The sequence below is a fragment of the Crinia signifera genome, chromosome 5 (assembly GCF_055691185.1).
Source record: "Crinia signifera chromosome 5, ASM5569118v1, whole genome shotgun sequence".
In the NCBI taxonomy this organism is placed as follows: Eukaryota; Metazoa; Chordata; class Amphibia; order Anura; family Myobatrachidae; genus Crinia; species Crinia signifera.
The window spans coordinates 141817014-141829912 of NC_139221.1; the positions used below are offsets into that span (position 1 = coordinate 141817014).

Consider the following 12899-nt stretch of genomic DNA (forward strand, 5'->3'; position numbering starts at 1 on the left):
GCAAGTGATTTATATTTACTTGAATAATACTGTACATTTATGATTAATGTATTCTTTGTGGTACTTGGCGCAGATTTTATACTCTTTTGGTAAACTGAGAATATAATTTGGTTTTGAAGTGAGGGGTTTGAGAAGCACCTCCTACAATTTTCAGGATGATTGGCTTCCACATGTGTCTAACAAATCCAAATCCAAACAAAATAAAAGAATGACCAGAGCATTGGAGAAGATACCCAATAAATATCCAATTAAATAAAGCCTAGAAACATAGCGATCTAGTGACAGGACTGATGATAGTCGGAAAAGACAGTATCATCTTTAGTATTAGATAACTTGTTACCAATCAAATAGGCCAGAACTGACTATCGCTTCAGGAGGAACTTTGTGTTAACCAGTCTGGTAGAGCCAAGCTTAGAGAACAAATGTAACCTTCCAATACTTACTGAAATCCATTTTTTTATACATGAAGATTTTTTTTTTTTTTTTGCATTATTAGGATATAGACTAAAATGAGAACAATTTGTTTTAGACATCTGGTAGGCATTCTTTATCAACTGGCCCTGCAAGGTGACAGGTACAAGTGGCTTTAAAGCCACTTGGCATATCTAAATCAATCAGCAATACTATACAGTATATCCCTCTTGGATTGTAGTTTTAAACTTTATGGAGGGTTAGCATGGATTGTGTTTTTAAACTGTATGGAGGGTTAGATGCCAACAGACAAAATACTGATTGACAGCATCCCCAACTAAATGCTGACGTACAAAATACCAACAGGTACAGAATACTGACAATTGAAATACATTTATCATCAAAATATCGACAACAAAAACACTGGCAGGTACAATCCACAGACGAACCACAATGCCGATAGTGAACATATTGACACAAATAATACCGAATACAGTTAAAGTATTCATGATTTTTTCACAAAAACAGACTTGTTCATACTTTGCCATACCAGTGGGCATAGAGGGAGAATATATAGTGTGCCGATTTTGTTGATTTGTTGTGTGTTGGCATTTTAACTGTCATTATTATGAACCTTTCAGATTATTGACTATCAGTGTTTATACCCTGCCAGTATAACAGTGTCGGCCAAGTGATTGTTTCTATATCAATTGTCGGTAAATCATACTTAACCTGTTGGTATCATTATATTGTATATGTTTTGAGTGAGAGCAAGGGAATGTGGTGTGGTCAGTGTGTGTGTGTTTTGGGTGTGTGTAAGTTAATTATTTAAGTAGTCTCATTGGTAGAAGGTGATGTGCATATTGTTTGATTTAATGTAGTGTAATGACTTTTGATCTTAACTGCTGTACTTTTTGCAACATCCATTCCTAAAGTTGCAGATTTGCTTTTGTTTATTTTAAGGAATTACTTTATTTTCCTCATGAGGTGGAATGTCAGATAGTGTTTTATAGTTAAGGTGATTTTTGCACCCCTGGAAAGGTCTGCATTAATGTATTTTATATTGGAGACTCCAATGTTGCTGCTCTCATTAAAGCTTGGTTTCTGTTATTGTTATTCAAGAGCATGATGAGTAACCCAGTAAATTATCTATGCAGTGGATATCGTATTAGTTACAGTTAATTGTATCCTGGTACAGTATAGCTCATACCCATGTCTTGCATATTTGCACATTATAACACATGGCTTCCTCACCTGGTAATCAGTGTTGCATGGTTACAGTGTTGCAATTTTAGTGTTGCAGTGTTGTAATTTCACAGTGTTGCAGTGTTGCAGTGTTGCAATTTTATTTCCACTGCAGTATTATCTGTTGTGATTTCCATGCATTGCCTCCATGCATTGCCTATTTTGCATAGATTAACCCTATGTAGTGCGCACAAAATGGCTTGCTGGATCCTACATGAAGGGATAGTCATTGCAATTGACCAAAAATGGCTGCACAACCTTTGTATTCCCGCCTTGTTCTCCGCATTTCATGCACATCTATCCTCCTTACTTTCATTTTGTCTGTACTGTTTTGAAAGTATAAATTAAGTTCAAACTGCCTATTGTGCACCTTGAGTTTTATTAGAGAAAAAACACTATATAAATATTTTATTTTAATATCTGTATTATTCATACAAATAAAACACCTGGAATTAACAAAACTACTTTGCTAAATTGAAGTTATCCATTTGATGTGTGGGATTTTTTAATCTGTGTGCAATGAGTCTGAATCTTTATACAAAGTTTTACAATGCAACGGGTTCCTCAGTTCTGTTGGGCTTTATTTGTGAATTTGTGGTTAACATTAACTCCTATGTGTTTAATTGTAACAGTTACAGTTTGTTTTTCTTTTAACTTGATACAATGTTAAGGTTTACAAGCAGCTTATTAAACTGGCCACACATTTCTATAACAGCACTTTTATATTTTTATTTTATCACAGGTTGCCATAGCTCTGTTTATGTGGTGATGGTTTACATGTCTTTTCTGACATCAGGGGGGCCACATTTGGGCAGGCTTCCATCTTCTGGCACCTGGTGAATTGAATTTAAGGTAAGACCACTGTTTCTATTTCTGATGAAAGAATGTGAAAATATAGTTCTTAAATGTTGATATGTTTTATATGTCAGTAGTACAAAAATGTTATGAACTTCTGTAATCCGCCACACTAAATCGTATTCAACACAAATATATTAAATTTTTTTATTATTATTATTATTATTATTTTATTTAAAATACCAATAGAGATTTACAATGGGAAACAAATACATTAATAATAAAGAGAAAGTAGGACCCTGCTTGCAAGCTTACAATCTATAGCAGGGGTAGCCAACTCCAGTCCTCGAGAGCTACCAACAGTTAACATTTTCCATGTCTCCTCACAGAAATTAAGTATTTAGCTCCACCTGTGGATCTTTTAAAATGCGTTAGTCAGTAATGAGTGCACCTGTGTACCTGCGAGGTGACCTGGAAAACGTGAAATGTTGGTAGCTCTCAAGTACTGGAGTTGGCTACCTCTGTTCTATAGGATTGCTTGGCACTATGTAGCGAGAGATGGTGAAGGAGTCAGGATCAGAACAGATAAAGATGGCTAAATATTAGTATATACTAATTATTTGTGCAACATAACAACTGCACAGAGGTTAGTCCAGGTATGTCCTCCTTGGATACTAGAATAACAACTAAGGATATACCTGTAGTAAAAAATAATTTAAATACAAAACAAAACAATCTCGTCCTTGAAAATAAATTAGCATTCTAGAAAGACTTTATTTTAACTATTGCATTCAATACTGTGTAATAGAGATCGGGATTGTTAAACATAAGCATAAATACATTAACGTACTGTAAGTAACCATCTTACAGTTTTTTACTATGCACTTATATGTTAAAAATATTTAAGAGAAAAATGCAATGTTAATAAATCAATAATTGACGTTAGGGAATAGTTAATAGCATACAGTACATATTTATGGCAAACTAAAAAGCATTTGCACTAAGATATGAAGAGTAGACGGCTGGGATAAATATCATCATCAATATTCTAAACAAATGTCAATATATTCTTCTACATGTTCATTGATTGTACTGTCAGCAACACAGTTTGAAATTCCCACAGTAAGACATTACTTCTGTGTTCTAAAACATATGGCAATAGTACGTGAATGCTACCGTACAAAAATATATGTATACATTTTTGTGTCATTTTTCTTTTGCACTTTTACATAAATATGCATGAAAAAAATAATAATTGATATATTGAATTACTATTGACATGAGTTTACTTTTTCTAATATTTAAAATTTAATTATGAGTGACTATTCATGGGTGTCAAATATACTGTATATACAATGTGTGTGTGTATATATATATATATATATATATATATATATATACACGTGGGGGTTTGACCCTGAATGCGCTTCCAATACTAGATAGCGGCCAACCTCTACAAAATCCCCCCTGTTAGTGGGAGATGAGGGACAAGATACGAGAAAAAGATGTAGAGGGCGCTGTAGGAATTCCCACCACCTTATTGTGTGCTCAGGCTTCAAGCAGATAGGTAGAGCAATAATTCAATCACATTTACTAAAAATACAAATGTATGACATTTTACAAATTCATATTCTTGTGAACCGCAAGGAAACGACCCGACGCGTTTCGTCTCCGAAGAGACTTCCTCAGGGGTACACGGTGGAATGCGGTATGTTGTAAAAAAAATCTTTTAAAATTCAAACGGAGTTTGGAAAGGACTTTGTAAAAAATTCCAATGTAGACTGGCCTTCAATAAGGGCCCTTTTGGCAGAGTAGGGCGCTGGAAAAAAGGGGGAGGAGTGTACCAGAATTTGGTGAGCACAACTGAACTCTCCTGCACCTTTTCCAGAATTTAATAAATGTGATTGAATTATTACTCTACCTATCTGCTTGAAGCCTGAGCACACAATAAGGTGGTGGGAATTCCTACAGCGCCCTCTACATCTTTTTCTCATATATATATATATATATATATATATATATATATATATATATATATATATATATATATATATATATCACCAAAACTACTGCATCTTGATCCATTTATTTGCTGAGTGCTACCTGAAGTTTGCTACTTACATGTGCCTGACTGGGACCATGAAAGAAAGCACCAGCTAAAGATTGCTATTTAACATGAGTCCTACTTTGCACAGAATGTGTGTATATATATATATATATATATATATATATATATATATATATAAGGCACTTACCCCCCACACACACTGTGAAGGATCCAGACCAGCACTCAAAGATAGGTGAAGAAAAGCTTTTAATCCATGCTGCGCAGTACACTGTAACAGCTGCTTAGCCCGACGGCCGTTTCAACTGGGCTCAGCCAGTTTTCGTCAGGGGTCACCACATACAAAATGACAAGCGCTTATATGCGCAGTAAGTGCGCCAAAAGTATTCAAAAATCTAACTGACAGCAGCCTCTCTATCGCTGCTTGACAGGGGGTGTGTGCTGGAGCGCGTCACGGGGAATCCCGGGGTTGGTCCAGCCGCGTCATCAGCACAGTGTAAACTGTCTGATACGGCGGCCGTGGACCTTTGTGCGGTGTGTTAGGCAGCCGCTGCAGGGTATCGCAGCAGCACGGTTGTTGTTACGTGTGGTGAAGAGATGGTGAGGGTGTACAGGGCTGCGGCAGGTGCCGTATCCATTATGTACCTAAGTGACAACTGGAATGGGAGACTAGGTCGGGATGTTGATGACGGGATATAAAGGGTTCACACTCGTTGGGGCTGCTGTCAATCAGACGCAATAAACGAATAACATGCAGTGTAAATATGACGGTGTGTCTGACATACACTAGTCAGCACTCAATAAACCGTACCACATAAATGGCATCATGCAGATCCAGCACTCGGCGGTGCAACCAATCTGGAATGAACATGCATATTACACATATAGTACATATAAATGACCCCACAGTGATCACCCATGTACACACACAGCGGTGTGTAAAGTGTCAACATCCTATGTCGACATCTCAGTAGACCAACCAATGCACACGGCGGTGCAATTATGGCTGGATAGGAGGTGATATAGAAATAGAGGTAAAAGATAGATAAGAAGACAAAGTGCATGGAAATTATTTACATGGAAAAATCATTTGGTCATTTTTAGAGAAAACATCCCATTTTGAAATCCTCATTAAGGCCATCAACATCCTCATCCCGTCATCAACATCCCGACCTAGTCTCCCATTCCAGTTGTCACTTAGGTACATAATGGATACGGCACCTGCCGCAGCCCTGTACACCCTCACCATCTCTTCACCACACGTAACAACAACCGTGCTGCTGCGATACCCTGCAGCGGCTGCCTAACACACCGCACAAAGGTCCACGGCCGCCGTATCAGACAGTTTACACTGTGCTGATGACGCGGCTGGACCAACCCCGGGATTCCCCGTGACGCGCTCCAGCACACACCCCCTGTCAAGCAGCGATAGAGAGGCTGCTGTCAGTTAGATTTTTGAATACTTTTGGCGCACTTACTGCGCATATAAGCGCTTGTCATTTTGTATGTGGTGACCCCTGACGAAAACTGGCTGAGCCCAGTTGAAACGGCCGTCGGGCTAAGCAGCTGTTACAGTGTACTGCGCAGCATGGATTAAAAGCTTTTCTTCACCTATCTTTGAGTGCTGGTCTGGATCCTTCACAGTGTGTGTGGGGGGTAAGTGCCTTGTTTCTAAAACTTTATGGACCTTGCACCGAGTCATATTGCCCTTTGGAGTGCCGCCCTGCATAACTTTACTATATATATATATATATATATATATATATATATATATATATATATATATATATATATATATATATATATATGTATATATATATATATATAGAAAAAGAAATAGGGGTGCTCTTGATGTACCACTTAGTGGCTATACATACAATGAGTAAAAACATATTTTTCATAAAAGCAGAACAGCATTTATTATAGGTTCATCCAACAGTAAAAGAATCTTTGATGTGTTCAGAATTTTTCAGACGTGTGCCACATACACTGTGAATCCGCGGCCCAACGCGTTTCGTCCCTTAGGACTTCATCAGGGGCAGTGAATCAATCTAATCAGGAGAGATCACCAACTCTATTTGTGGGTGAGATTTAAATTTATTTTTATAGAAGGCTTTGATTGAAATTGCCAATTAGAATGAATAAGGATCTTGCGGCTTGGACAGCTCGGTTCCAATAAGGGAGGTTTAGTACCGCTTCGGAATGGATGTGGTCTTCTTTGACCAAAGAGCAGGGTTTACACAGATCAATACATAAATGACAGTGTAGGTTTCTTCAGATTTCTAGCGGGTGTGTTTATAACCCTTTAGGGTGGATGGATGAATTTCAACACCAGCAATGGAATCACATATACAAAAAAATTAGGATATCCCTCCGTTCACAAAAGGATGCAATTTCCTTTAGGGTGGGCAGATGGACTTCAACACCAATACAAAAGAAAATTGGGTATCCCTCTGTTCACAAGTAAATGCAATTTCTAAAAGCGTGTAGACCAAGTATCACAGGGTCTCCAGGAGTTAATGTGCAAATGGCTGGATAGGGCACCAAAAAAACCGTGTCAACCGAGTATCACGGAGTCTCCAGGCTCCTGTGATCTCTCCTGATTAGATTGATTCACTGCCCCTGATGAAGTCCTAAGGGACGAAACGCGTTGGGCCGCGGATTCACAGTGTATGTGGCACACGTCTGAAAAATTTTGAACAAATGAAAGATTCTTTTACTGTTGGATGAACCTATAATAAATGCTGTTCTGCTTTTATGAAAAATACGTTTTTACTCATTGTATGTATAGCCACTAAGTGGTACATCAAGCGCACCCCTATTTCTTTTTCTATTTCTTCCCCCCTGTACCTTTACTGACAGCAGGGTACTATAGAGGTGCTGTTCTCCTAAGCGCATTATAGGGGCCACTATCCTTTCTCTCTCTCTCTCTCTCTCTATATATATATATATATATATATATATATATATATAGTGCTGGATTTCCCACTAGGCCCATGAGGCATGGGCCTATGGGCGGCACCTGCTGGGTCGGCAAGCAGGGGTGTGGGGGTCTAGTTCTGACCAAGGTTGAGGGACTAGATATCCCACTAGATAGCCACTGAGAGACCATTAAAGATTGCAACGGCCGCAGCTGCAGCTTCCAGGCAGCTGGCAGGAAAAGGGAGACCCAGCGGCTGGTGGAGGAGGGATCCTGGGTCCCGCAGATATCTCCGGAAGATATGTAAAGATGGCGGTGGCCGAGGGTGTAGCTTCTGTGGGGCCCCGCAGCAGTGAAGATGCCAGGAGCTGCAAAGAGGGAGACCTGAGGAGGGACATCTGCTGTGAAGACCCCTGTGGCTGAAAAGAGGTGGACGTTGGGGAGAAGTGTCGCTGAAGACGCCAGGACCCACTGGAGGATGGGAGCAGTCTGCAGAGAGTGAGACTTGCCAACAGCCATCTATTGAGCCTAGGTAAGCCCTGTGTGTGTGTGTGTGTGTGGGTGGGTGGATAATGTGGTGGCTAGGGGCACTCTGAAACTTTAATCCGTCACTATATATATATATATATATATATATATATATATATATATATATATATATCAGTAAAATACAAAATGCAGACTTATCTCCTATTAGCAAGAAAGGGGGTGCTCAAGTCGATTTAAATGGTAATCCACATTTAGTAATTAGAGGCTGGCACACCAAGAGTTACATTTTCAAAAAGCTGTATGTAGAAAAGATCAAAAAATCCATGCAGTGGAAATATGCACCATTGCAATAATAATAATAATAATAATAATAATAATAATGATATGTACATACCATTGCCTTTACAGCTCAAAATACACAACAAGCTTAACAGTAGATATCAGTAAAATGCTTGAGTAAATAGGTACGTCTTTAATCTATTTTTAAAGGATTCTACAGTGGGGGCTTCTTGCACTGTGCGAGAAAGAGAGTTCCATAGCGTTGGAGCAACAAAGTTGAAAGCTCGACCCCTAGATGAATTCATGGAAATTCTAGGTACTGTTAGTAGTTCTTCTTCAATGGATTGAAGTAATCAAGTAGGACAGTAAGGAATCAGAAGCTGCTGCAGGTACCTTGGGCCCTGGTCATGTAGGGCCTTGAAAGTGAGTAAGCCAATCTTGAAACGATTTGCCATTTTACAGGTAGCCAGTGAAGGGCATAGAGAATGGGAGTTATGTGGCAGGCTCAGGGCCGCCAGACTAGTTAATAGTCTGGTGGCTGCATTTTGAACCAGCTGCAAGCGGACAATTCTTGTGATGGGAGACCCAAGTAGAGTGCATTGCATTAGTCTAAGCGTGATGATATAAATGCATGTATGACTTTAGGCAGGTCTTCTGAGGGAATTAAGTGCTTGATTCTGGCTATATTCCTTAGATGATAGAATGACGATTTGGTTTTGGCTGGCACCTGATGTTTAAGTGCCAAGCCACTATAGAATAGAATAGAATATAATCAACTTTACTGGCCATGTATGCTTGCCACACTAGGAATTTTTTGTGGATTACAGTGCAGCATCAAACAGGGATGAAAAGGGGGGGGGGACATTACATATATTACATAAAGACATTACATGCATTCCATTTCTAGCTACGACTATGGTGTTCAGGTCGCCAAGTAGGGACACGTTGTTTAGCTGTTGATATTGGGATTGCATTTGCTTTGATTGGATTGTTCTGGTGATGGACGGCTAATGGAAAGAAGCTTCTTATGGAACTGGACGTTTTGACAGGGATGGACCTGAACTGTCTTCCGGATGGTAGGATATCGATCAGGTTGTGACCGGGATGCAGCTTGTCCTTCGCGATCTTCTCAGCGCGTTTCCTTACCCTGGATGAGAACAGATCCCTTATCGGGGGGAGGTCGGTCCTTATGATCCTTTCCGCAGTCTTCACTACCCTCTGCAGTTTTTTTGTTGTCATTCTTGCGCCACCGTACCAGATTGTGATCGAGGAACATAAGACAGACTTCACGATGGCAGTGTAGAATACGCACAGCAGCTCATGTGTGATGTTGAATTTCCTGAGTTGCCTCAGGAAGAACAGGCGCTGTTGGGCCTTTTTGATGTTTTTGGTTATGTTTAATCCCCATCTTAGGTCGCTGTACATGGTTGTCCCTAGGAATGTGAAGGATTCAAACTGCGACACCACTGCGTTGGCTATTGTTAGCGGGACTAGTGCATTTGTTTTTTTCCTGTAGTTGACCACCATCTCAACTGTTTTGGTGGGGTTTAGTTCGAGGTTTTTGCTGCTGCACCACTGTGTCAGCTTCTCCACTGCATGCCTGTACGCGGTCTCGTCACCATCCTTGATTAGGCCGATGATAGTGGTGTCATCTGCGAATTTGATGATTTTCACTGACTTCTCAGCTGAGGTGTAGTCATTCGTGTAGAGAGAGAAGAGATTGTTTGTGTGCTGGATGAGAAGGTGCCGGCTTTGACCACCTGTTCCCTTGCCATTAGAAAGTCCACTATCCATGAGCATGTTGATCCTGGGACTCCTACGGAGAGGAGTTTTGGCTGCAGGATACCAGGGACAATAGTGTTAAATGCTGAGTTGAAGTCCACGAATAGGACTCTCGCATAGGTGCCTTGGTGGTCTAGGTGTGGTAAAATATGGTGCAGCCCGAGGTTGACCACATCCTCTACACTTCTGTTCGCCCGGTAGGCGAACTGCATGGGGTCAAGGTGAGAGTTTGTCACTTTTCTCAGGTGCTTCAGTACTAGTCTTTAGATTGCTTTCATGGCCACTGAGGTTAGTGCAATTTCCTTAAAAAGCAAAACTGCAACTGCAGGGGTCCGGCGAGCACAGAGTTAAAGTCAGATGAAAAACCACCATGGTTTTGCTCACTTCAGCTGAAAACAGTCCAGCCACACCTGTGTTGTCTCAACAACAACCTTCCATCAACGTGTTGCCCACCCTGCCATAAATCAAAGTGAGATTGTAGCCTTCCCTAATACAACCCCAATTTGAGACTCTGGGAATGCGTGCTGCGGCAGCTGCACATGACTTTTACACTTTAATGATCACTGCTGAAATGGTTCTGTAATGCAACATAACAGTTGACAAGAGCAGCATTTATTCAATCGGGAATATATATATATATTCAATAGTGCAACATTAGAACCCATTGCACACACACAGTAAGGTATATATGCACACGTATGTTTTTCTGTATACTGTACCATAGTTTTTTAAATGTGCAGCAAGCTTATTTTCTAACATTGACGTGACTACAGCCTGAGCACCTTAATGTATTAAATCTTCACTTCATGCATGCACAAGATATATGTTTGTTAAGCAATAATACCATAAGAATATTTAGAGAAACAAAACCTTTAGAGCGTTAGAAAGTAGAAGTGGCCAAGATCCTAACAGCACAGATTAGTGTTGTGAGGCTTCTGTTACATTGATGTCGGAAGCTCATGGTTTCAAATGCACCTATATATAAAATAACATTTATGCATGAACTGGAGTCATGCTGCTAAAAATTCCCAGATACAAGCTAGATACCGGCACTCTGCAAGGATAAAAAGTGTGTTTATTCTGATTCCAGCAATAGGATCATCAGAAAGATGACATACTTTTAACTGTCTGAAGACGCAGGCAGCATTCCCATGAAACAGTAACAAAGTTTATGCAGCTTCTCACATGCTGTACCAGGTAACCAAGACACGATTCTATTGATGTCATAGTACAGTATAAATCTTCACTGAACTCTTTATTTTAAAGAAGTGGTACTGACAATTGAATCTGGGGAACCTGCAACAGAAAGGATACTGTATTTGGATTCACTTTGAGTCACTGAAGGCATAGGAAATGTTGTCATCTATTTTAACATGCACTTCTAGAGGACCAATTGATTGTCTTAGAGTCCCAAAGAGTAAGAAGCATGGCAGGAAGGAACAGATTCAAAGTACTTCCACGCTTCTGATGTTTAAACCATAAGGAGCCAGTCAGAGCGGAGCTTATTTTTTGCTAAGCTCCCCATACAGAGTGACTATTTAGTATCCCAATATGCTGTTTATAATACCAAAATGAGGTGCACGTGGCAAACTTAAGTAAAGTACTAAATCTGCAGAATACATTGGGAAAAAAAGGTTATATAATTAGTATTACTGTAAATTATAAAATAATACTTTTGAAAATCCTTTGAAGCACAGACAAGTGTGGTGCTAGAGGTAAGTCTAATAGAATAATTTGAGAACTATTGGAATGCATGATTTTTTGAATGTAATAACTTGCACTCAATATCTAAAAAGAAACATATAATACGTTATGTCAGATTTTCTTGTACAGTGGTTACCTTATCTAATTATCAGAGCAGCAATTAGGACTGTAAGTGGTTAATGGAAAGTACACTAAAGATGCCTCCAATACACCAAGTAATAGGTTATTCATTTGTTAGGAAGTCATAGTTAGGTAATAAACAGTAAAAATGTTACTATTCTGTATTATAGTTGGTGTGTTTCATCCTCTGGGTGAGAATTTCTTTGAAAAATTATCAGAGTCTCTGCTGCTTTGCATGTCTGTGCTTAGTCATAGACAGTGTGTGAGCAGAAGCAGATAGTATCGACACCTCTCTTTTTTCTCATGTGTACAAGCTGCCAGGTACATTGATATATCTAAATTCTGCAGCCAGGTTGTCATAAGCAGTGTACCACAATGAACTGCTCTAAAGCTGCAACAACGAACCTGATTATCGCTGAATTCCTAATACACCCAGAGATGAACTTGTTTTGGGGGATCCACGGGTTTCAACAGTAGCAGTGTATTGATGACCAAAGGCTCTGGCATAAGCAACTGTAGCATAAGCTCCTCAACTAATTGGACACAATAATCACTGCTACGTTCCTCAATTCCTCTTTCCTCTATTCTGTACCCGTGGCACCGAAAGGGGACACCTCTCACTTTTTCTCTGTGTACATGTACCTATAGATGTGGAAACACCTTAAGAGAGGCATCCTCATTGGCAAAAAGCAAAAAAAGCACCCAATGCTAAAGGATTCTCATGCAACCTGGCATGACAAGAGGGGCTGTTTGAGAGGACTACAGGTGCACAATCCAGTCTCTAAGTTGCATCATAAGAATGTTAAGGCATGTTAAGGCACACTAAGATGATCCAAAACATGGCATTACACTGCTTCACCACTGGATGGTGACTGTTCCACTAAAAAAACTACAGGGAGGTACTATGGGTACAGGGAGGTTCTATGGGTACAACTGTCCCAGGATTTGTCGCTCTGACAGAGAGTAGGGCCAGGGCAGCAGCCCACCAGCACCCCTACAGCCATCCTCCCCCACTACACAGTAGTGGACCGCAGGTCCTCTGTAGCCCGATGCGCATAGACAATCCCCAGGTCCTCCAACTTGGGCAGC

At 40.0% G+C, this 12899-nt stretch overlaps 1 protein-coding gene across 3 annotated transcripts in view; it reads left to right on the plus strand.

Moving 5' to 3' along the window:
* CDH12 (cadherin 12) overlaps nucleotides 1-12899 on the plus strand; it is an 849072-nt gene that overhangs the window by 218974 nt on the left and 617199 nt on the right. For all 3 annotated transcript variants that reach the window (XM_083188087.1, XM_083188088.1, XM_083188089.1), the window contains exon 2: nucleotides 2399-2508. The gene's annotated coding sequence lies outside the window, so the exon portion shown is untranslated. The remainder of the gene's footprint in view (nucleotides 1-2398; nucleotides 2509-12899) is intronic.